Genomic DNA, 27,425 nt, shown 5'->3' with positions numbered 1-27,425 from the left:
CAATGTTGAGGCTTGATGACTAAGACTGCATAATGCTCAATTCAGGCTAGGTTGGAGATAAATATTACATAGTTATGGACCTTAGGGGTTGGGCTTGAGCACTTAAATTAAACAATGCATAGTTTTGGGAGGTAGATACTACACATTGCATGTTTTCAAGAGGTAAGGTTGCTACTTGAGGACTAAAACTGGGTAGTGCACAATTTAGGATGGCTAAATGAGGCTAAGTGGCCCAATCGGGGATTTTTCCCAATTTTGACTAAGTGTTGGATCAGTGAGATGAAGTTAAACAAAAGAAATACTTGAACATGATCACACACTTAGTTCATTTGATTACATGACATGGAACACTCAGGACAAGTGAACAACATACTTTCATCAATACGAAAACATTACGACAACTTACTCCAAGTGCAACACTAAAGATACTATATGCGACGACACTTCTGTAACCACACTAACACAAATATTACCCCCTAAAAGAAATCAAAACTCCACTTTTATACAATGTGTGACACTTAACATGCTAAAAGACGACACGCGCCATATGAAAACAAAAGTGTGAATGACACTTGTGATATGTGAACGATGACGAAATAGACACATGCTAAAGCAAAGATAACATGAAAATGACACTAATTAAAGTGAAAGAAAGAAAAAGCAACAATCAAAAACATGAAAACAACACTTATGAAAATGAAGGTCTGCAAAAGCGAAAGTTTGAAAAACTCACCAAAATAGAAGTGCAAACGCAACCAGAAGTGAGAGCCTATCAATGACTATGCGCACTGGCAATCGACATTAATTGAACATTTCACAGGAACTATCTTGATGGACTCTACATGGCTTGTTCAAGCTTGCATGAAGGAATGCGCTCATGAATTCATTACGGATTGAGCATGTGTGAGGAGGTGACTTTGACACTTACAATCCAAGAAGGGAGCTCAAAGAATTAACATAGTATCAATCGACCAAGAAGTGACTACGGAATGATCCATTGCAAGATCTACAGTAGGCTCCAAAATTTAAGTATAGGCAAACTTTTGGAAGGTGTTGTCGCAACAGCAACAGATAAGTAAATGAACTGATATTTTTTGTGGCCTATGGATAATATGTGTGTGTGTGTGTTTATCTAAGTTATTTTTATTGTTATGTTGTGCAACAAATTTGAGAGAAAATATATTATTTAGTGTATTCTCTTTTTGGACAAAGTTGTATTGTAGCTAGAAAGTTTATTTATGTTATGGTATTTTTTAATAATACGATGAGATTGTTTCTTGGTATAGTTTAAGTAAAATAAAATATATATGTGTTCCTAAATAGGGTTAGCAAGGATGGAACAACACTGAAAGAAAATTTTCAATTCATTTTATTGCACCTCTATAGTCTCTATTTGATCAGCCACGTCCCTAAGGAAAAATCAGTGAGAAACCCAAATAAAGAGCCAAACATAAACTTTCCTTAAGACTCAAATGGGTTATTTGACCAAGTACATAATCAAGAGAAATGGTATAGATACATTTAAATATCTAAACACATAGTCTTAGTAGTGTCTTGTATTTTATAAAAGGAACGATAGAGTATACAATGAAAATTATCATGTACAAGAATAGAAACATGTTAGAATGGTTGTGGGTTAGCATTGAAACAATACTTTTGTGCCAATCTGTGACTACGTACATTCCCCATTAATTGAATAAGAGAAATTGTGGGAGTCAAATGTAGAAACCTGGGTACGAGTGCCATGTATCTGAGGTCTCCCTGGCCAATAATTGTACAAACGAATATTACAACCATATAAACATAATTTGTAAATCATGTATGCGTAAAAGATGAAATTTTGATAGACTGTAAACCATATTGGAAAAATACGTTTGCATATATCCATAAAGAAGGGTCAATAATACTATGTGAGAACACGGAAATAACAAGTTAAAAGTATATATTCTTTCCTCGTTCCAAATCAATTATGAAGTAGCATTTATCTATTTAAAGAAGTCATTAACTACGGAAAACATGAAGGAATAAAATTTTACAACACCAGTGATGAATGAAGAAATTTTCTCCATAAGCCCGACACTTAGATTTCACGAAAACATCAAAGCTTCAACTGGGTTCTACACAACCTCAATTGAAAAAAAACTTATTATACAATATAGTTCCAGAGTAACACATAATCAAGCTATAGGCATATAATATTGTACTTGTAAGATACAATAATGATACATTATTGAGTGACTATAGCCTCGACTACCATGGTTTTTCATAAAATTCGACTGGGGTTCTACATAAAAACTATGGAATTAAAAAGGAAACTCTTTGTGAGGAAGGGCTTGGCCTATCTAGCTTTGGAATAACCTCTTGAGCTAATGGCTCGGAAGAAAAATATAGAACAAGAAATGGGTACCTAAATAATCCAGTAATGGAAAAACATTGTTAACCATTTCTTCTGTTGAAGTACATAATGATCAAATTAAAAAAAACCCTACAATATCACAGAAATACTAATTTTGGTTAGCTGCAAAAGTTAAAAGAAAAAACCTTAAGAAATTTTCAAAGAAAAAAAACGGAACTAGAATTGTGAAATTACCTAGAACAAAGTTGTTGGTGAATGAAATCTCTCTCCTATAGTAGCAAGACAAGGGCTTACATATTTAACATTATCATAATAAATTTATTCTAGAATACAAATGGGAAATGCATAATCATAAGAAAGAAAAAGGAAACAAAATTTCTAAGTAATTACTTGAGCAACCAAGGAGGGAGAAGTCATAGCCATGACCCACATGATCTCGTGTTAAAGATATACATAGAAGGAAATCGTTAACCAGAGATGAGAGTTCTAGCAAAGAAGGGAAGAATTCCCTATGCAAACTAAGGAAACAAAAGACAAAATAATCAACCCTGGACTTGCAGTTAGAACAAAAGAGTAAAATAGCCACTCATTCATAGAATGTTAAGAAAAAAATACTATGAAAAGAAAAAGAAAAAGGTAGGAGAGAAGGAAGAAAACATGAGTAAAGATGTGTGTTTGATACCTGTGGTGTAGATAGGGTTGTCATTATTCTAAGCCATGCCAATCCTGGCATGAGTAGCAAATAGTGGATAAACCCTCGGTTGAAGTCAGATAATTATCATAACAACACGAAGGAAATGAAAAACTCTCAGGAAAGTAAGAAATCCATAACTCTTGCAGAGCATTATCCATGAAACCCAAAGATGCAAATGGAAAAGGAGACATAGGATGGAGGTAGTTAACATAACTACTTGGCAAGGAACCCTCACTGTCAGATATCTATGTTTGATCCGCACCATTCACATCTTGTTAATCATGTGACTAGAGTGAAGTTGTCATAGATGAGCTAGGCCATGTAGTTATCATCACATGATCAATGATATAGTCGAGCCCTCTACTCTTCATCCCCGCGGATGCACCATTGTCTTAGGTGAACACATTTTGTAATTCAAGAAATATAAAGGATAAATATTACAAGGGCTAGCAAATATGTGCAAGGCCAAGTTGTAGTGATAAATATGGCATTAGTACCCCGACATAAATTGTATAATTAAAGAAAAACTACAAAATGATTAAGTAAACATTCAACGTAAGTACCACCACAAATTTAGATGTAACCATCATAGGCATGGAAAAATCTTATATCTAATGGAACTAATTATTTTCGCTGTGTAAATATGCCATTTTTGTAGAGTAAAGATTATGGAGTTGATAAACAAGATCTTCGTCCAAATTAACATACCTAAGGTAGTGACTAATGCAAATATTTCTCTATTTTATGTTGCCAAAAGGAAATAATAATAAGTTGACGGAGCTACGTAAAAAAAAAATTGGGTGTAAATTTAGGTACATGACAAATCCAAGTTGTTTACATTAACAGAGTTGGACTCATATAAATAAGATTTTTTTTAATAATATTTTTCATTTCTATTTATTTATTTTTATCTTCCTAATTTTAATATGTTAATTTTTCATACAAAATACATATACTTAAATTACATTAAGTTACGTATTTATAAATAATTATTGTAGAAATATAATATTTCGATAAAATATAGAAGATATATATATGTGTCATATTTCAATAAAATATAAAAATTATATATATATATAAAAGTGTAATTTTTAAATAAAATATAAAAAATAATTATATAGAAAAACATATATAGATTGGGAAACAAAAAATTCTACTATTTATTCTTTTTGAATATATATATATATATATATATATATATATATCTGCTATAAATACTTAAATTATATGAATTTTAATATTTATAAATAATTATAGTAGAAGTATAATACTTGATTAAAGTATAAAATTCAAATTACAGTAGAAATGTAATACTTCAGTAAAATATAAAACTATATTATTTTTTCTATGAGAAAAGAAACTCGTAAATTTATTTATGTGAAAGAGGAAAAAAGTTTACATTATGTATATGTTAAACGCATTCAAGTAATCCATGTCATGGTAGAGCATCTAGGTCTAAAGTCCACACAAGCACGAATGTCTGCCAAGAAACCCCAAAAAAGTTAACCAAAAACCAGTAAAAAACCCTAAAGGGTGCAAATATATACAATCTGAGACCCCAAAAAGGTTAACCAAAAACCAATAAAAAACCCTAAAAAGAGCAAATATATACAATCTATTAATCCTCAGTGAAAATGTTGACCAAGAAACAAGCCATAGGCTAGGCACAGGCCGCCCAATAAGCCTCAACAAAAACAGGACCAAAGTAAGCCCCCAAAAAAAGAACGAGCAAGAACCCAAAAAAAAAAACCACGACACCCAAGCAAGAAACAGCCTCAGAAAAATGATGACGAAGCAAGCACAACAATCTAATGTGGAAAAAGCATGAAACAAATCAAGCAACAAAGGCAAGCTCGCCCCCTCAACTCCCCCACACATATCCGAGCACCACCAGCAAAGCCACGAAACCCCAAGTTGTTCCACAACAAAGAGAAACAGGGCGAAAGGAGGACAATGGCCCATTGGAAGCAACAACAAGAAAAGGAGAGTAGTTACCGCAGAGAGGAGGAGGGGGTTGTGGTGCTAAGGTTTTAGCCGCCAAACCCCCTCATGGTCGAATCTTAGAAAGAAACTAGTCGGCAGAGGAAAGAAAAAAATCACTAGAGCGCCTTGAGTGAGAGCTCGCCTAAAACCATATTATGTTATGGTAAAAGAATCTATATTAAAACCATACACACTTAAATTCTATACATTTATATAATGGTTTAAATAGTAAAAGTGTAATATCTCAATAAATATAAAAGTTAAATATATAAAAAAATAATATGTATATTAAAAAAATATTTTAATTTTAAATTTTATCGATATATATATATATATCTATATATATATATATATATATATATATATATATATTTAATTATATAAATTTATATGTTTATAAATAATTATAAGAAGTGTAGAGGAAGGCAAGAGTGTGGGAGAGGTTTTATTTGATCTCAATGAAAAAAATGTGTCTAAATTTATTTGGAGATTTGGATATGCAACCAATAATCAAATAAAGTTTCTAGCCTAATGAAAAAGTTTGGAAATAACTCTCCAAAAAAAGTCTTCATTTTAATGGATTTTGAGGATTCTCATGTTGTTATTCGGCAAGTGATAAAAGCTTCAAAGGACTCATGCATAGAACACCACTCCAATTATCCAAAAGATATGCTTAATTGTATCTACATTTGAAAGTTTTGATTTTATTCATGTTTATATACATCTAAACACAATGGTTGACTCGGAAAATGTTATGTTATGGAGGAAGGAAGAATAAGGTTGGACAATGGAATTTGGAAATTCTCCCTAATTCCTTAAACATGCCTCATTTTTAAGTTTGAAATGAGAGAAAATTTGAATTGTGTTGGGGATGGATATCCTGACATCAGTGTTGTCCAACCCCAAGCTCGCATATTGAGAATATTGGGCAACAAGATTAGTTGCCTTCTTATCCCTCAGTTTTGGTCCATAAAGTCTTTTTCTAGGTGTCCTTTGTTTTCTATTAAGGGCCATTTACCCCATCCTGTTCTTCGTTCAAAGTGGCTTTAGCATTTATATTGTTGAAGGAGGTTGTGGCTAGAGATTGTCGTGACCATGGATTTCATGCATTGAGCAGTGAGTTGGTTTTAATTTCGTCTTCCTCTATTCTCTCTCGGTCGTCGCCTCATTGTCCTCTCAAGGATTTTGGCTCAATTATGGAAATTTTGATTCAGGTTAGCTCTTGGCAGGGTCGCATACATGACATTACAAAGGAATACATGGTCTTTCTATAATTGCATGTGAATCCTTTGCTTGTTGGTCATGAAGAGTGAATTAAGTTTTCTATTTGGATAGTTAGATGTGTGCAGTAGTTTTTGTCTGATATGGTGGACCCTCTGCGAAATCCAGAGAATATGGAAGATGGCTCACTTTTAGACAAGTTTATGGACTCCATGGAAGTTTTACGGGTCACCAAGAAACATCAGGATGACACGGAAAAATGACAAAGGTAGTCTTCACTCCTTCTGTTGGAAGCCAAATTTCTTCATCTTCTCAACAATATGGAGATTTCGTTGGTTGGTCTACATGAGGAAGTTCTCTCTCTCAACACTCAGATTGTAGCAATTGAGGATCTCATGGTTGAACCTCAGCCTATCATGTCACGAAATGTGTCCAACATCACCTTTGGAAAGAAAAAACATCAACGTTCAAGGAGGTTTGATCCCCCAGGTTATGGAAGTTGCTAATTGCTAGGTATCTTGTTGGTTGTCTGGTTTTTTATTTTGGTCACCACCTTAAAGTTTAATGTTACAATGTAAATATATATTTCTTCTCAGGTCTTTCTGTCAAATCATAGGAAAAAATGTTTTTAGAATAAAAATCATATGCAGCTTGAAAGCTTGCCCTAATTTTGCATAGACTGTTTAATTTTTTCTTTGTCAGATGATGGAAAGATGCTATAATGGTTCTAACCCATAAACTAATATTTATTAATACAAACCTTTAGCTTTTTAAAAAACAATTATAAGATGTACCCCGGATGCGGGTGACACGACAGCGGAGAAGGCGGTGCCACATGGTCACCATGGGTAGCCCCAAGCATAAGACTCGCATTTACTGTGATCCGCCGCCATGGAGCTCAAGCGTGGGTGCAGGGGCGATAAGGGACGACAATTCATTACTCTGTCCGGGTTTCAATCGCGCATTCAGAGTGTAGTTATGGCTTGTGGTGTTCGAGGAAGAGCAGAGGAGCATAAGAATGGTGAGGCATTGGAATGTAATGTGTTGGGTCGAGTTCAGATTTTGGGAGTGGGCTTATGGTCGACGGCTCACAGAGCTGGAGCTCACGTCGCCCCTTTGGCATTTGACAGTGGTTTCAGGTCTCAATTTCTCTGACTCCTCTTATCCTGCTCTGTTTCGTTTTCCTGCTAACAGTGGAAACATGGTCAGGCCCCGACAGCGCCTCCTCAGCCGTCGAGGCACTAGCAGAGGCGGGTCCTCTCGCCCCTCAGTGGCAACTCCCCCCTCCCGCTGCTGTAGATGTCTATGCCACCAAGTTGCAGAGGCTAATCCCATCCAATCGAGCCACTTCCTAGACTCCAACAATTCAGATCCGAATTCGGCTCCGCTACCTGCGTTTAGAACCGCAGTCTTCTCCTTCAGCAATTCCCAGGGAAATTCTCGCATTAACGCCCATGTCTCGGTCCTTTTTCTTGAAGAACCGAAGGAAGAGGGCGAGGAACAGCCCAGTACAAAGCTACACCAAGCTGGAAGCTCTGGGGACGCTGAGGGTTTGCCAGAGGTCCGCCCAGAGCATGCTGACATTCCACCTTCGACTCAGGCAGCACCTTCGCCAGAGAAGGACAAAGTCGCATGGGACCCTCTCCTGGAAGGTATGTGCTGGATCATCGAGGAGGAACCGGACGAATAGTAGTCCGTTCGCTCCGGTTCTCCCCTTCAGACGCTGCTTAGGTTCTCTTATGTTTTGCTTCATTAGCTACCATGGCCCTCTGTATACTGTGGTTGTTTCTGTTTGGTTCAAGAATTTTCATGTTCAATGTTTGTCAATGCCCATGCAAGGGCTCCATATGATAGTCTTCTTTTCCTTTTTTGTGCCCCTGCGTGGGATGCCAATTTTCGCTTTTACTGCTCCTCAACGGTTTATCGCCCCTGTGTGGGTGATCTGTCTCAGTGGTGGCACCCCTGCGTGGGTGGTTTTTCTCAGTGGTGATACCCCTGCGTGGGTGATTTGTCTCAGTGGTGATGCCCCTGCGCGGGTGACTTATCTTTGTGTTAGGGCCCCTGCGTGGGTGATTTGTCTTGATGCTGTGGCACAGGTGTGGGAGGTTTTTCTGATTACTGTCAGTCCAGAATGCCATTCTTGGCCTCTGGCAACATGACCGCATGACTGTAACTGTTTTCCTGTTTATGTACATAATAGAATAGCATAGTCTTAACGAGAAAAAAAAACAATTATAAGATGTAATATTTTAATAAAACATAAAAGTTAAATATATAAAATAAACTTAATAAATTAAAAAATATTCTAATTTTTAAATTTTGTTGTCAATTTTTTTAATAGAAAAAATATTTTAATGAAAGGGACTTAACTGATTGAGCTAAAATTTGAGACTTAATAATTTTTATTATTTATTTATATCATACACTTAAATTATATAAATTTATATATTTCTAAATAGTTATAGTAGAAGTGTAATATTTCAAAAAAATATAAACTGTAAATGTAAAAAAAAAACATATGTATATTAAATATTGATTTAATTTTTAAGTTATGTTATCATTCATATATATATATATATATATATATATATAAAATAAAGACTCAAGGGCTATCTCAACTCTTAAGTCTCGGTCATTAAAACAATATCATTGTTATCATCGTCATTAAAGCAATATTGCTATCCTAGTCATTAAAGCACCATTGCTATTGAGAGATAACGAGAAGTCATATATGTAAGTCCCGGTCATTAAAACAATATCATTGTTATCATCGTCATTAAAGCAATATTGTTATCCTAGTCATTAAAACACCATTGCTATTGAGAAATAATGAGAAGTCATATATATATATATAGATACACTTTTATATAAAAATTAAATATATTTCTTTTAAATTTTGTTTCAATTTATTATTTTTAATATATTTATATATATGCTAATATTTTATTTATACCAATTACATAATTTATATAAATGTATATATTTATATATATTTATAAAGAGTTATAATAGAAATCTAACATTTCAAATTTATATATTTGTAAAGAGTTTAGTAAAAGCATGATATTTCATAACATTTCAAATTTAAATATTTATAAAGAGTTTTAGTAAAAGCATGATATTTCATAACATTTCAAATTTATATATTTATAAAGAGTTCTAGTAAAAGCATGATACTTTATAACATTTCAAATTTATATATTTATAAAGAGTTCTAGTAAAAGCATGATACTTTATAAAATTTCAAATTTATATATTTATAAAGAGTTCTAGTAAAAGCATGATACTTCATAACATTTCAAATTTATATATTTATAAAGAGTTCTAGTAAAAGCATGATACTTCATAACATTTCAAATTTATATATTTATAAAGAGTTCTAGTAAAAGCATGATACTTCATAACATTTCAAATTTATATATTTATAAAGAGTTCTAGTAAAAGCATGATATTTCATAACATTTCAAATTTATATATTTATAAAAAGTTCTAGTAAAAGCATGATATTTCAAATATATTAAAAAGTTATAATAAAAGTCTAACCTTTCAAATTTATATATTTATAAAGGGTTCTAGTAAAAGCATGATATTTCAAATATATTAAAAACAGATATATATTAAAAAAAATTATTTAATTTGTGTCCTCAATTTCTTTTCTTTTTAATATGTGTTCATTTGTTATTTTTGAATATCTATGGTAGTAGCATACTATTCTCAAGAACATAGAGATTTTCTATATTGTCCTCCCAACAGAAGGATATTAGACCAGACCAGCACTAATCATAGATTTATTTACAGATCCTAAATTGTATCTTGGATTTGTAATCGTAGTCAGGATGAATCTCTATAGTCCTGTCAGATTCGATGAGATTTGTCCATTTTACCACGTCGTTTCCAATCCTGTTTGTTGTGGGTATAAGTCGAATTGGCTCAAACTGATGACAACAGTCCAGGTTTGCGCTGTTAATCATGGTGGACACAATTATGAGATCAATACAGATGGGAATAACAAAGGGACAATAGCCAAGGCTGTAGCCAGGCCTGCTGGCTCTCATGTGTCTGTGGATGCCTCTAGGCTGGAGCCTAGAGTTGAGGAGAAGCCTAGAGTTGAGGAGAAGGATGGATACTGGGTTCTCAAAGAGGAGTTCAGGACTGGAATTAATCTTCAAGAGAAGGTGAGATTCGCAATTGATCTATTCCTTTGATTTGAATGTGTTTAGAAATTATAAAAATTGTCTTGAACTTTAACCATGGATATATAGTTGAAGTGTCTTGTAAAATAATGTGAGTTTCTTCATTCATAGAGATGATGACTATCTGTAGGTTAAGTTGGAGAAGGAACCCATCAAACTGTTCATGGAAAATGAGATAGAAAAGCTTGCAAAGAAGCCCTTTGCTGAAATTGAGAATGACGAAGTTGATAAGGACAGTATAGATGTACGTGTAAAGTGGATGGGTCTCTTTCACAAAAGAAAGCATCAGTGTAGGTGCCCTAATTCGATTATTCTAGGCTATGTCTTTGCCTGAAATTTTGTTTTTTTGGGGTTATTTGATCATTGCAAGCGGAACCAAATTTTGGTTTTTGTTGGTTTTTTAAGATGGGAGATTCATGATGAGAATTAGGCTTCCGAATGGTGTGACTACCAGTCTCCAAACTCGATATTTGGCAAGCGTGATCCAAAAATATGGAAGAGAGGGAAGCACAGATATAACGACTCGGCAGAATTGGCAGATTCGTGGAATTGTGCTGGATGACGTACCTGCCATATTGAAAGGGCTGAAGGAGGTTGGATTGTCAAGCTTGCAGAGTGGAATGGACAATGCTAGAAACCCTATAGGCAATCCTTAAGCAGGAATTGATCCTCATGAGATCATTGATTCAAGGCCATATACAAAAGTTCTGACTGACTACATCCACAACAATGGCAATGGGAATCCCTCCATAAGCAACCTGTGAGTGCTAAAGTAGATTCCGCTGGTACCATTTATTTTGGATGTTGAATTGATTCTTATAAAGTTTAGTTTCCAAGTGGGTGTAGCTTGAGTCTCCATGGAAATTGAGTCCCATGGAGATTGACGTGCTTGTTTTTATGGAGTAATTTTTACATGAAAGATAACTTGCTCATTTAGACACACATGTGGGTCTAGCTAGTATCCATCTTTTGTACAAATCACTAATAAAAAGTGTAACTTGAGTCTCACCAGAATAAACATGCTCCCATTTTTAAAATAATTTTTACATGAAAGATAACTGAGCAGTTAGACATAAATAAATATAGCTAATATTCATCTCCATTATATAGTATCCATCTCCATTATAGTCAACCACTAAAACATGGTGTAAAGTTTAGCTTATTTTTTCCATTTTGTTTGGGAAACAAATTGATCTTTTCATACTTCTTTGAGTTCAGAAGAGATGTTACATAGGGATCAATGATTGGGTCACATGAGCAAGAAAGGTCTTCAGGTACTAATGAACCACAAATTTCTTCTTGATTTGAAATCCTTGAAGTTCGATTTTTGTAAAATTTGTGTGTATGGAAAACAATGTAAACAAAGATTTAAAAATGGAATTCATAATAGTAAAGAAATTTTGGACTATATTCATTATGATTTGTGGGGACGATCTCCTACTATATCATATGGAGGCGCATTATATTTCTTAACGTTTATTGATGATTTCTCCCGAAACGTTTGGGTCTATATGTTGAAAAAGAAATTTGGTGTATTTAATGTTTTTAAACAATTTAAAGCAATGGTGGAAAAGAAAATAGGCAAACCAATAAAATGTTTGATAACTAACAATGGCGGTGAATTTACTTCTCTAGAATTTAAACACTACTGTAAGGATGAAGGAATTGTTAGACATAAAATTGTTGTTTATACTCCTCAACAAAATGGTGTTGTTGAACGTATGAATCAGATTCTTATGGAAAGAGCCAAAACCATGATTAGCAATGCTAACCTGCAAAAGGAGTTGTGGGCAGAAGCAATATCTACTACTTGTTATTTAGTTAATAGATCACCTTTAGTTGCCATTAATTGAAAAATTCCTGAAGAAGTTTGGTTGGGTCAGCCTTGTGATTATTCACATTTAAAGATCTTTGGTTGTGATGCCTATGCTCTTACTCCTAAAATTCAACATTCAAAATTAGATCCAAAATTGAAATTTTATGTCTTTGTTGGGTATGACTATGCAGTGAAAGGATACAGGTTGTGGGATCCTTCTTCACAGAACATAGTCATCAGTAGATATGTAACATTTGATGAATATTCTCTTTTAAAATCAAATGTTTAAAATGTTGAATAGGAACAGGCATCGCCAAATCAAAAATTTTTGTTGGAGGCTAGACCTTTTTCAGAAAGTCGAAGCGAAGGAGAGACTTCTGAAGGAAAATGTGAAGAAGATGCAAAAGAAATTGTTGAAGTTCTAGATCCAGTTCAATAATCAATCACTCCAAGAACGTCTACAAGGGAAAGAAAAACACCTAAAAGGTATGAAGATTATGCTTCATATTTTGCATTGATTACTGAAGATGGGGAACCTTCTTATTATCAAGAAGCAGTGGATGATGCGATAGAAAAATGTGCAAAAAGGGTATGGACGAAGAAATGGATTCCTTAGCCAAGAAAAAAACTTGGGATATTGTAGAGCTTCCTAAAGGGAGAAGGGTTGTTGGATGAAAATGGATATTCAAATTGAAGCGAAATGATGATGCAGTATCGAGAGGTATAACACAAGGCTGGTTGCAAAAGGGTATTCTCAGGTTGAAGGTGTTGACTTTCATGAGATTTTTTCACCAGTCGTAAAACTTGTTTCTATTCGTACTGTGTTAGCACTAACTGCATAACTTGATATTGAGTTAGAATAGTTAAATGTTAAAACAACCTTTCTACATGGTGATTTGAATGAAGGGATTTATATGAAACAACCAGAAGGTTTTGTACAAGATCGCAATAGAAGATTAGTTTGCAAGCTCAGGAAATCATTGTATGGCCCGAGGCAGTCGCCCAGGCAATGATACAAGAAGTTTGACTCCTTCATGGTGATCCAAAACTTTATTAGAAGTGAGTATGATCATTGTGTATACTTCAAGAGTTTCAGTGGCATATTCATTATCTTGGTTTTGTATGTTGATGATATGCTTATTGCAAGCAAAAACATGGAAGAGATCAATAGGTTAAAGGCTCATCTCCGTAGGATGTTTGATATGAAGGATCTTGGAGCTGAAAAACATATCTTGGGCATGGAGATACACAGAGACAGGAAAAATGGAAAGCTTTGGTTATCACAACAGAAGTATGTGGAAAGAGTACTTGAAAAGTTTGGTATGAACAATGTGAAACCTATTAATGTTCCATTAGCTTCTCATTTTAAACTTTCTTCAATTTTGAGTCCTAGAATTGATGAAGAAAAGAAGTATATGTCTCATTTACCATATGAAAATTTTGTAGGCAACTTAATGTACGCGATGGTATCTACAAGACTTGAAATTTCACATGCAGTTGGAGTTGCCAACAGGTTCATGGAAAATCTAGGTGAGGAACATTGGCGAGCAGTGAAATGGGTGCTTCGATATTTGAGAGGCATAAGTGACCATTACATCATCTTTAATGGTAGTGAAGGATCAGTCTGCGAATATGTGGATGCTAATTATGCAGGTGATTTGGACAAAAGGAGATCTACTATAGGTTATGCCTTTACTCTTGTAGGTGGAGCAATTAGCCGGATGTTAAAGCTTCAAAAAATAGTTTCTTTGTCCACTACCAAAGAAGAGTATATAGCTGCTTCAGATGCTAGTAAAGAAGTAATCTGGTTGAAACGTCTACTTGATGGGATTGGAAGGATGCAGGAGAAAGTGAATGTATTCTATGACAGTAAGAGTGCTATTCATTTGGCTACAAATATAGCTTATCACATCAAGACCAAGCACATTGATGTAAGGTATCATTTTCTGATACATGTGATTGATGGAAGAAAAGTAGCTCTTAAGAAGGTCCATACACAAGAGAATTGTGCAGACATATTCATGAAGCCCATTACAGTAGAGAAGCTTCGATGGTGTTTGTCTTCTCCTGGATTACAAACGAGATGATGAATGGGCATGGGCAAGGGATTAGGAAAATTGTTGTCAAGGTCGAGATTGTTGAAATATGAAAACAAGCTAATGTAAATAATGTAATTATGGGTAAATTTGGTATATTACCAATCAGTTAGTTGTATAACGAGAAGGAGTTATGTAATGAAGTAAGCCCATATTAGTTGGGATTTCCTGAGAGGCTTGTATCATGGAGAATCATCTTTGATTAATAAATATTTCCAATCCCTTGCCCCGTGGAGGTTTCCTTGACACATTGTCAAGGTTTTACCACGTAAATTCGTTGTGTTTACTTGTGTATGTTTATTTCAGTTTCCTATTTAGTTTCTCTATATTTATTTCTTATTTAATGAACTCCCAAGACCAACATCTTACACTTTCTCTTATTACACTATGTGTGACTAAAGGGATATGGGAAACACAAGTGCGTTAAGAAGGTTTTCATATGCTAGCCCAGTTTTTCCTAAAAGACACAAGAGAAGTAGGGATTACTTGCTTTCTGTAATGACACTTTTCCCTCGTCCCAAAAATAATGAAATGAAAAAATGCTTTGGCTAGTAACAATATTTGTGGATGATAGGCCACTTAATCCTTTACTAATTAAGCTATGTGATTTGCAAAAACTAGAAACTATCTACATCACTAGTTTGATCATATTTTTGAAGTTCGACAAATAGATTATTGAAGTCATAATATTCCTCTGATCGCAAGTCTAAGGATGTATGAATAAAAAAAATCTCGTGATCATACTGATTCAAAGAGTTTCCCCCATACATAACAAGAGATGATAAGGGATGGAATGGATGCTCTATAATTTCATCACTTTCTTCTTCATCATGGATATTTTCACTATGCTATGTCATTTCAAGATTCAACTCATAAGATAACAAACTTGAAGAGAAGTGAGGGTATCCATCAACAGTTGATGCATTATAAACATCATAGCATAAAGGATAGGGAGGTAAAGAGGAAGAAGTGTTCAAAAGTGTATATTCTTCAACTGGAATAGATTTAAGATCTAAATATTTCGAAACTGGAAGATCAGCTGATGCACTTGGGAATTCATCATCGCATACAACAATAGAGTCATCATCATCAAAATGGTTTTTCTCCAAGACTACTGATATAAACAAATTGATTTCATTTGATTCACCATTGAGATCAACAGATTAAGAATCATCTAAGAATGGAAGAGCATCATATTGACACGGTGAACATTGGAAGAGGGAAGAGAGGTAAAAATAATCTTCACTTTCATGCTCTTCTACCTATGTGATGTGACTACCTTGTACCTGATTGCAATCTTAACCAACAACTGAAAAATCAAGAGAGTTTGAAGAGCTAGTTGGTGGAGCAGATTGATCAAGAAGATCATGGTATGAAGAGTCATGGCATGTAGATGATAGAGGATGATATATATCCCTTGAAGAAGTAACACTTTCAATGGAACTAGATTCAACATTAAGGTTAAGAGTGTTAATTTCATATTGAGGAATGAAAGGATTAGTCTTCACCCTAGGCTTCATGAACTATTTTTGGGTTTCCTCCATTGGATGTGAATCATGAAAAGAAGAAGGAGGATGAGAAGATGGATTAGGAATTTGATTCTATATTTCCCAACTTTATTATCATTACAAGGACACACCCGAACTAGTACCCAGAAAGGAGGAGTAAAAGGAACAAGAGGAATAGTAGGTTACTCCTATGAAATTAGAGGTGTCTCATGATTTACAAGAGTTGGGAGAGCATAAACATTAGGAGGTTCAGATTCACCATGAAAAGATATATGAACCAAACTCTTAAACTTTTGTTTAAATAAATCCCAATTTGTATCTTCTACAGGAAATTCATAATAAAGGTGAAGGAATCGATTTGAGAAATCCAAAATCAATTCATTAGGCTTCATTATTATTTGATTAATTATTTTAAGGACATCCTTGAAATCATACTTATGAAATTATTTATGAAGCTCCTTTGTGAGTTCCTCAAATGAATAGGCTTCATTATTAGTTGATTAATTATTTTAAGAACATCCTCGAAATCATACTTATGAAATTCTTTATGAAGCTCCTTTATGAGTTGCTCAAATGAATAGATAGAAGCAGCAGGTAATTTATGACACCATCTCTTAACACTACCTTGAAATGTGAGGGTGAGAAATCTAGCCATGAAATCCTTGTAATATATTCGATTAGAAAGGAAAAAAATGGACAACTTGAAACAAATGTTCACGGAGAGTTAATTCACCCTCACCATCAAACTTAAATTGGGACAAGTTATGAATAACTTCCATGGGGATGGTTTAAATATCAAGCTCTTTAAAAAAAATCCCAAGATTATGATTTGGGAAAGAGCCATTTTGGATGAGATATTCAAAGAAGACTCAACAGGTACAACTTGTCATCTGGGCCTCCTTCTAGCACCATTTTGTTGATGGTGTTGGAAATCCATCAACCCAGGGGGTATCCTCGATGTGAAGTCCCAATTAGACCTCACACAGTTTGGAATAAGAGCCCCATCCACATTATTGTCCCAACTACCATATATTTTTATAGATTTTCCTTGGCTACAAAGTTCAGCACAAGAGAGTAATGCATAGTACTTTCAGATCAACAAGTGAGTATTCCTTGTGAAATGTTCAGCTACAGAAAGTATCAAGTTCCTTCTACCGAAAGGGAAGGGAAAAGTGGGCCCCTTAGAGACAAGTAATAGTACTAATCTAGAAAAGGCACACGAACATATACATATGAATGAATAATTGATCAACCAACGAAATATTTCAAAAGGAAGCAACGAATGTTAAAGAAAATACACCACACCTTCAACAAGATAAGCACCAAAGCCACATAAATAGTTCAATTTCCTTAGTATAGATGAAAACAACATACATCATGAAAATTCAAAGAATAGTCTTACAATATTCATGACATATGCATGTAAGCGTGTTGGCTCAACAAGCTTCTAAATTCAGTAAAATTTCTAAGATACATTATGATAGTGAACACCAATCGCTCCAATAGGGGAGCATTAGAGAAGTCACTCACTCCTCCAAAACAATTTTCTTCCTCTCCTATGCCTAGTAGGAGGAGCTAAGATGAAAAATCATTTACACGAGTAATGAGGGCGTATATATAACAAATCGGGTGACCATTCACCTCCTTTGTGACTCTTGGACTTCCAATTTACATTACATTTCTATGATATTGAGTTTACATAATCGACAAATGATGTGGCAAATAATGACTTGTGACAAGTCATGACATGACACTAATGACATGGACTGCATGATGATGTGGCACTGCCAAACTATCCTTCTTGTTGCTTTGTCTTCAATAAAAATATGTATCCAGTACTTTTTCTTCATGAAATATAGGCTTTTTTCTTCATGTCCACCTCCAAAGGGTTGTGGATCAGTATGGAGTCTTCATGCGGTCCTGACCTTTGATCTTCTATTGTACTCTAGTGTTCCTTCATATTCTCGCCTAATGATCATCTTATCGCTTTAGCTCCATAGGTGTCTTCTAGCATGGTATGCTCCTCCTTTTCATCAATCATCACCCTATCATGATAAAATAGAGTACCTCCAATTGAAACCACTCATGACAAGTTGACATTAGTTTGAAAACTCCTAATCGAGCATGCTTCATGAAATCACTTATTAGGACTCGAACCGAGAGACTAATTGAGTGCTCGACTCAGGGATTGCGCAGTTCTAGAGGCGAAGGTCCATGACTGAGGCTTGATACTACATAATGGGCACTTCAGGATGGCCAGGGTCAAAGGATTGCACAATTGAGGGGTTTAAGGGCTCAAGGCTAGGGCTTGAGGCTTGAGGTTGCCCAATGTGCAGTTCTGAGATGACATACCAGGTGACTTCACAGTTGACGGGCTCAAGAGCTCAAGGTTGAGGCTTGGAGTTTCCCGATGCGTAGTTCTAGAAAGAGAACAAACTAGGAGATTGTTCAATTGATGGGTCAAGGGCTCAAGCTTGAGGCTTGAGCACTAAGTTTACACACTACACAGTTGTGGCACGACATGAGACTAGGTGATTGCGAAGTTGCGTATTTCATGAGCATAATGTTGAGGCTTGATGACTGAGACTGCACAATGCTCAATTCAGGCTAGGTTGGAGATAAATATTACATAGTTATGGAGCTTAGGGGTTGGGCTTGAGCACTTAAATTGCACAATGCGCAGTTTTGGGAGGTAGATACTACACATTGCATGGTTTCAAGAGGTAAGGTTGCTGCTTGAGGACTAAAACTGTGCAGTGCACAATTTAGGATGGCTAAATGAGGCTAAGTGGCCCAGTCGGGGATTTTTCCCAATTTTGAATAAGTGTTGGATCAGTGAGATGAAGTTAAACAAAAGAAATACTTGAACATGATCACACAATTAGTTCATTTGATTACATGACATGGAACACTCAAAACAAGTGAACAACATACTTTCATCAATACGACAATATTGCGACAACTTACTCCAAGTGCAACACTAAAGATACACTATGCGATGAAAGTGACAACACTTCTGCAACCTCACTAACGCAACTATTACCCCCTAAAAGAAATCAAAACTCCACTTTTATACAATGTGTGACACTTAACATGCTAAAAGACAACACGCGCTATATGAAAAGAAAAGTGTGAATGACACTTGTGATATGTGAACGATGACGAAATAGACACATGCTAAAGCAAAGATAACATGAAAATGACACTAATTAAAGTGAAAGAAAGAAAAAGAAACAATAAAAAACATGAAAATAACACTTATGAAAATGAAGGTGTGCAAAAGCGATAGTTTGAAAAGCTCACCAAAATAGAAGTGCAAATGTAGCCAGAAGTGAGAGTCTATCAATGACTATGCGCACTGGCTATCGACATTAATTGAACATTTCACAAGAACTATTTTGATGGACTCTACATGGCTTTTTCAAGCTTGCATGAAGGAATGCGCTCATGAATTCATTACGGATTGAGCATGTGTGAGGAGGTGACTTTGACACTTACAATCCAAGAAGGGAGCTCAAAGAATTAACATAGTATCAACTGACCAAGAAGTGACTATGGAATGATCCATCAGATCCACAATAGGTTCCAAAATTTAAGTATAGGCAAACTTTTGGAGGGTGTTGTCGCAACATCAACAGATAAGTAAATGAACTGATATTTTCTGTGGCCTATGGATAATATATGTGTGTGTGTGTGTGTATCTAAGTTATTTTTATTGTTATGTTGTGCAACAAGTTTGAGAGAAAATATATTATTTAGTGTATTCTCTTTTTGGACAAAGTTGTATTGTAGCTAGAAAGTTTATTTATGTTCTGGTATTTTTTAATAATACGATGAGATTGTTTCTTGGTATAGTTTAAGTAAAATAAAAGATATATGTGTTCCTAAATAGGGTTAGCTAGGATGGAACAACACTGAAAGAAAATTTTCAATTCATTTTATTGCACCTCTATAGTCTCTATTTGATCAACCACGTCCCCAAGGAAAAATCAGTGAGGAAACCCAAATAAAGAGCCCAGCATAAAATTTCCTGAGACTCAAATGTGTTATTTGACCAAGTACATAATCAAGAGAAATGGTATAGATACATTTAAATATATAAACAGAAACGAAACACATAGTCTTAGTAGTGTCCTTCATTTCTATAAAAGGAACGATAAAGTATACAATGAAAATTATTGTGTACAGGAATAGAAACATGTTAGAATGGTTGTGGGTTAGCATCAAAACGATACTTTTGTGCCAATCTGTGACTACATACATTCCCCATTAATTGAATAAGAGGCTTTGTGGGAGTTAGATGTAGAAACCTGGGTACGGGTGCCATGTATTTGAGGTTTCCCTGGCCAATAATTGTACAAACGAATATTACAACCATATAAACATAATTTGTAAATCATGTATGCGTAAAAGATGAAATTTTGATAGACTGTAAACCATATTGGAAAAATACGTGTGCATATATCCATAAAGAAGGGTCAATAATACTATGTGAGAACATGGAAATAACAAGTTAAAAGTATATATTCTTTCCTCGTTCCAAATCAATTATGAAGTAGCATTTATCTATTTAAAGAAGTCATTAACTACGGAAAACATGAAGGAATAAAATTTTACATCACGAGTGATGAATGAAGAAATTTTCTCTATAAGCCCGACACTTAGATTTCACAGAAACATCAAAACTTCAACTGGGTTCTACACAACCGCAATTGAAAAAAAACTTATTATACAATATAGGTCCACAGTAACACATAATCAAGCTATAGGCATATAATATTGTACTTGTAAGATACAATAATGATACATTATTGAGTGACTATAGCCTCGACTACCATGGTTTTTCATAAAATTCGACTGGGGTTCTACATAAAAACTATAGAATTAAAAAGGGAAACTCTTTGTGAGGAAGGGCTTGGCCTAGCTAGCTTTGGAATAACCTCTTGAGCTAATGGCTTCCAAGAAAAATATAGAAGAAGAAATGGGTACCTAAATAATCCAGTAATCGAAAGACATTGTTAACCCTTTCTTCTGTTGAAGTACATAATGATCAAATTAAACAAAACCCTACAATATCACATAAATACTAATTCTGGTTAGCTGTAAAAGTTAAAAGAAAAAACCTTAAGAAATTTTCAAAGAAAAAAAAAACGAAACTAGAATTGTGAAATTACCTAGAACAAAGTTGTTGGTGAATGAAATCTCTCTCCTATAGTAGCAGGACAAGGGCTTACATATTTAACATTATCATAATAAATTTATTCTAGAATATAAATGGGAAATGCATAATCATAAGAAAGAAAAAGGCAACAAAATTTCTAAGTAATTACTTGAGCAACCCAGGAGGGAGAAGTCATAGCCATGACCCACATGATATCGTGTTAAAGATATACATAGAAGGAAATCGTTAACAAGAGATAAGATTTCTAGAAAAGAAGGGAAGAATTCCCTATGCAAACTAAGGAAACAAAAGATGAAATAATCAACCCTGGACTTGCAATTAGAACAAAAGAGTAAAATAGCCACTCATTCATAGAACGTTAAGAAAAAAATACTACGAAAAGAAAAAGAAAAAGGTAGGAGCAAAGGAAGAAAACATGAGTAAAGATGTGTGTTTGATACCTGTGGTGTAGGTAGGGTCATCGTTATTCTGAGCCATGCCAATCTTAGCATGAGTAGCAAACAGTGGGTAAACCCTCGGTTGAAGTCAGATAATTATCATAACAACACTACAGAAATGAAAAACTCTCAGGAAAGTAAGAAATCCATAACTCTTGCAGAGCATTGTCCATGAAACCAAGAGATGCAAATGGAAAAGGAGACATAGGATGGAGGTAGTTAACGTAACTACTTGGCAAGGAACCCTCAATGTCAGATATCTATGTTTGATCTGCACCATTCACATCTTGTTAATCATGTGACTAGAACGAAGTTGTCATAGATGAGCTAGGCCGTGTAGTTATCATCACATGATCAATGATACAGTCGAGCCCTCTACTCTTCATCCCCACAGATGCACCATTGTCTCAGGTGAACACATTTTGTAATTCACGAAATATAAAGGATAAATATTACAAGGGCGAGCAAATATGTGCAAGGCCAAGTTGTAGTGATAAATATGGCGTTAGTACCCCGACATAAATTGTATAATTAAAGAAAAACTACAAAATGATTAAGTAAACATTCAACGTAAGTACTGCCACAAATTTAGATGTAAACCATCACAGGCATGGAAAAATCTTATATCCAATGGAACTAATTATTTTCGCTATGTAAATATGCCATTTTTGTAGAGTAAAGATTATGGAGTTGATAAACAATATCTTAGTCCAAATTAACATACCTAAGGTAGTGACTAATGCAAATATTTCTCTATTTTATGTTGCCAAAAGGAAATAATAATAAGTTGATAGAGGTACGTAAAAAAAAAATGGGTGTAAATTTAGTTACATGACAAATCCAAGTTGTCTACATTAACAGGGTTGGACTCATATGAATAAGATTTTTTTTAATAATATTTTTCATTTCTATTTATTTATTTTTATCTTCCTAATTTTAATATGTTAATTTTTCATACAAACTATATATATTGAATTTAGGCTTCTGTGATCCATATCAATTTAGAGAAAAATCTTCAGCGAAAATCACATAGAGATAATTTTTGACGACGCGTTTCGAACCAACCAGTGTGCTTCATCGTCAGGACTTATATATAATTAAATTACATTAAGTTACGTATTTATAAATAATTATTGTAGAAATATAATATTTGATAAAATATAGAAGATATATATATGTGTAATATTTCAATAAAATATAAAAATTATATATATATATGTGTGTGTGTGTGTGTGTGTGTGAGATTTTTAAATAAAATATAAAAATTAATTATATAAAAAAACATATGTAAATTGGGAAACAAAAAATTCTACTATTTATTATTTTTGAATATATATATATATATATTTATGCTATAAATACTTAAATTATATGAATTTTAATATTTATAAATAATTATAGTAGAAGTATAATACTTGATTAAAGTATAAAATTCAAATTACAGTAGAAATGTAATACTTCAATCAAATATAAAACTATATTATTTTTTCTATGAGAAAAGAAACTCGTAAATTTATTCATGTGAAAGAGGAAAAAAGTTTACATCATGTATATGTTAAACGCATTCAAGTAATCCACGTCACGGTAGAGCATCTAGGTCTAAAGTCCACACAAGCACGGAGGCTTGCCAAGAAACCCCAAAAAAGTTAACCAAAAACCACTAAAAAAACCCTAAAGGGTACAAATATATACAATCTAAAACCCCAAAAAGGTTAACCAAAAACCAGTAAAAAACCCTAAAAGGAACAAATATATACAATCTATTAATCCTCAGTGAAAATGTTGACCAAGAAACAAGCCATAGGCTAGGCACAGGTCGCCCAATAAGCCTCAACAAAAACAGGACCAAAGTAAGCCCCCAAAAAAAGCACGAGTAAGAACCCCAAAAAAAAACCACGACACCCAAGCGAGAAACAACCTCAGAAAAATGACGACAAAGCGAGAACAACAATCTAACGTGGAAAAAGCACGAAACAAATCAAGCAACAAAGGCAAGCTTGCCCCCTCAACTCCCCCACACATATTGGAGCACCACCAGCAAAGCCACAAAACCCCAAGTTGTTCCACAACAAAGAGAAACAGGGCGAAAGGAGGACAATGGCCCATTCGAAGCAACAACAAGAAAAGGAGAGTAGTTACCATAGAGAGGAGGAGGGGGTTGTGGTGCTAAGGTTTTAGCCGCCAAACCCCCTCATGGACGAATCTTAGAAAGAAACCAGTCAACGGAGGAAAGAAAAAAATCACTAGAGCGCCTTGATTGAGAGCTCGCCTAATACCATATTATATTATGGTAAAAGAATCTATATTAAAACCATACACACTTAAATTCTATACATTTATATAATGGTTTAAATAGTAAAAGTGTACTATCTCAATAAATATAAAAGTTAAATATATTAAAAAATAATATGTATATTAAAAAAAATATTTTAATTTTAAATTTTATCATTATATATATATAAAATTATTATTATTATTATTATTATTTTATCATATAGATTTAATTATATAAATTTATATATTTATAAATAATTATAAGAAGTGTAGAGGAAGGCAAGAGTGGGAGAGGTTTTATTTGATCTCAATGAAAAAAATGTGTCTAAATTTATTTGGAGATTTGGATATGCAACCAATAATCAAACAGAGTTTCTAGCCTAATGAAAAAGTTTGGAAATAACTCTCGCAAAAAAAGTCTTCATTTTAATGGATTTTTAGGATTCTCATATTGTTATTCAGCAAGTGATAAAAGCTTCAAAGGACTCATGCATAGACAACCCCTCCAATTATCCAAAATATATGCTTAATTGTATCTACATTTGAAAGTTTTGATTTTATTCATGTTTATATACATCTAAACACAATGGTTGACTCGGAAAATGTTATGTTATGGAGAAAGGAAGAATAAGGTTGGACAATGGAATTTGGAAATTCTCCCCAATTCCTTAAACATGCCTCATTTTTAAGTTTGAAATGAGAAAAAATTTGAATTGTGTTGGGGATGGATATCCTGACATCAGTGTTGTCTGGCCCCGAGCTCGCATATTGAGAATATTGGGCATCAGGATTAGTTGCCTTCTTATCCCTCAGTTTTGGTCCATAAAGTCTTTTTCTAGGTGTCCTTTGTTTTCTATTAAGGGCCATTTACCCCATCCTCTTCTTCATTCAAAGTGGCTTTGGCATTTACATCGTTGAAGGTGGTTGTGGCTAGAGATTGTCGTGACCATGGATTGCATGCATTGAGCAGTGAGTTGGTTTTAATTTCATCTTCCTCTATTCTCTCTCAGTCGTCGCCTCATTGTCCTCTCAAGGATTTTGGCTCAATTATGGAAATTTTGGTTCAGCTTAGCTCTTGGCAGGGTCGCATACATGAAATTACAAAGGAATACATGGTCCTTCTATAGTTGCATGTGAATCCTTTGCTTGTTGGTCATGAAGAGTGAATTAAGTTTTCTATTTGGATAGTTAGATGTGTGCAGTAGTTTTTGTCTGATATGGTGGACCCTCTGCGAAATCCAGAGAATATGGAAGATGGCTCACTTTTAGACAAGTTTATGGACTCCATGGAAGTTTTACGGGTCACCAAGAAACATCAGGATGACATGGAAAAATGACAAAGGTAGTCTTCACTCCTTCTGTTGGAAGCCAAATTTCTTCGTCTTCTCAACAATATGGAGATTTCGTTGGTTGGTCTACATGAGGAAGTTCTCTCTCTCAACACTCAGATTGTAGCCCTTGAGGATCTCATGGCCAACCCTCAACCTATCATGTCAGGAAATGTGTCCAGCGTCACCTTTGGAAAGAAAAAACCTCAACGTTCAAGGAGGTTTGATCCCCCAGGTTATGGAAGTTGCTAATTGCTAGGTATTTTGTTGGTTGTTTGGTTTTTTATTTTGGTCACCACCTTAAAGTTTAATGTTACAATGTAAATATATATTTCTTCTTAGGTCTTTTTGTCAAATCATAGGAAGAAATGTTTTTAGAATAAAAATCATATGCAGCTTGAAAGCTTACCGTAATTTTGCATAGACTGTTTAATTTTTTCTTTGTCAGATGATGGAAAGATGATATAAGGGTTCTAACCCATAAACTAATATTTATTAATACAAACTTTTAGCTTTAAAAAAAATAAAATTATAAGATGTAATATTTTAATAAAACATAAAAGTTAAATATATAAAATAAACTTAATAAATTAAAAAATATTCTAATTTTTAAATTTTGTTGTCATTTTCTTAATAGACAAAATATTTTAATGAAAGGGACTCAATTGATTGAGCTAACATTTGAGACTTAATAATTTTTATTTTAATTTATATTATTTATTTATATCATACACTTAAATCATATAAATTTATATATTTCTAAATAGTTAGAGTAGAAGTGTAATATTTCAAAAAAATATAAACTGTAAATGTATAAAAAAAACATATGTATATTAAAAATTGATTTAATTTTTAAATTATGTTATCATATATATATATATATATAAAATAAAGACTCAAGGGCTATCTCAACTGTTAAGTCCCGGTCATTAAACCAATATCATTGTTATCATCGTCATTAAAGCAATATTGCTATCCTAGTCATTAAAGCACCATTGCTATTTAGAGATAACGAGAAGTCATATATATAAGTCCCGGTCATTAAAACAATATCATTGTTATCATCGTCATTAAAGCAATATTGTTATCCTAGTCATTAAAACACCATTGTTGTTGAGAGATAACGAGAAGTTATATCTATATATATATATATATATATATATATATATATATTTTATTTATATCATATACACTTAAATTATTTAAATTTATAAATAATTATATTTTTCCCTGTCTATCAATAACCAATTAAATTAATTTTGAAGCTCTTTATAAAGAATTATAATAGAAGTGTAGCATTTAAATAAAATATTTAAAAAAACATGAATAAACTAAAAAACCATTTTAATTTTTCATTTCATATATATATATAAATATATAAATATAAATTTATATATTTTTATAAAACGTGATTCTATAACAACAAAAATATATAAAAATTAAATCTATTTCTTTTAAATTTTGTTTTAATTTATTATTTTTAATATATTTATATATATGCTAATTTTTTATTTATACAAATCACATAATGTATATAAATATATATATATATATAGAGTTATAATAGAAATCTAACATTTCAAATTTATATGTTTATAAAGAGTTCTAGTAAAAGCATGATATTTCATAACATTTCAAATTTAAATATTTATAAAGAGTTCTAGTAAAAGCATGCTATTTCATAACATTTCAAATTTATATATTTATAAAGAGTTTTGGTAAAAGCATGATATTTCATAACATTTCAAATTTATATATTTATAAAGAATTTTGGTAAAATCGTGATATTTCATAACATTTCAAATTTATATATTTATAAAGAGTTCCAATAAAAGCATGATATTTCATAACATTTCAAATTTATATGTTTATAAAGAATTCTAGTAAAAGCATGATATTTCATAACATTTCAAATTTATATATTTATAAAAAGTTCTAATAAAAACATGATATTTCATAACATTTCAAATTTATATATTTATAAAGAATTCTAGTAAAAGCATGATATTTCAAATATATTAAAAAATTATAATAAAAGTCTAACATTTCAAATTTATATATTTATAAAGGGTTTTAGTAAAAGCATGATATTTCAAATATATTAAAAACAGATATATATTAAAAAAAATGATTTAATTTTTGTACTCATTTTCTTTTCTTTTTAATATGTGTTCATTTGTTATTTTTGAATATCTATGGCAGTAGCATACCATTCTCAAGAACATAGAGATTTTCTATATTGTCCTCCCACCAGAAGGATATTAGACCAAACCAGCACTGATCATAGATTTATTTACAGATCCTGAACTGTATCTTGGATTTGTAATCGGAGTAGTC

General features: G+C 33.2%; 1 pseudogene; it reads left to right on the top strand.

The window, feature by feature from the left end:
- Positions 1-10,090: 10,090 nt before the first annotated feature.
- Positions 10,091-11,211, top strand: LOC149235889 (ferredoxin--nitrite reductase, chloroplastic pseudogene; annotated as a pseudogene).
- Positions 11,212-27,425: the final 16,214 nt, after the last annotated feature.

This window comes from Pinus tabuliformis, chromosome 8 (genome assembly GCF_031772625.1).
Source record: "Pinus tabuliformis cultivar Carrire ecotype Pingquan chromosome 8, CPIR1, whole genome shotgun sequence".
NCBI classification, from domain to species: Eukaryota; Viridiplantae; Streptophyta; class Pinopsida; order Pinales; family Pinaceae; genus Pinus; species Pinus tabuliformis.
This window is presented reverse-complemented; position numbering and strand designations above follow the sequence as displayed.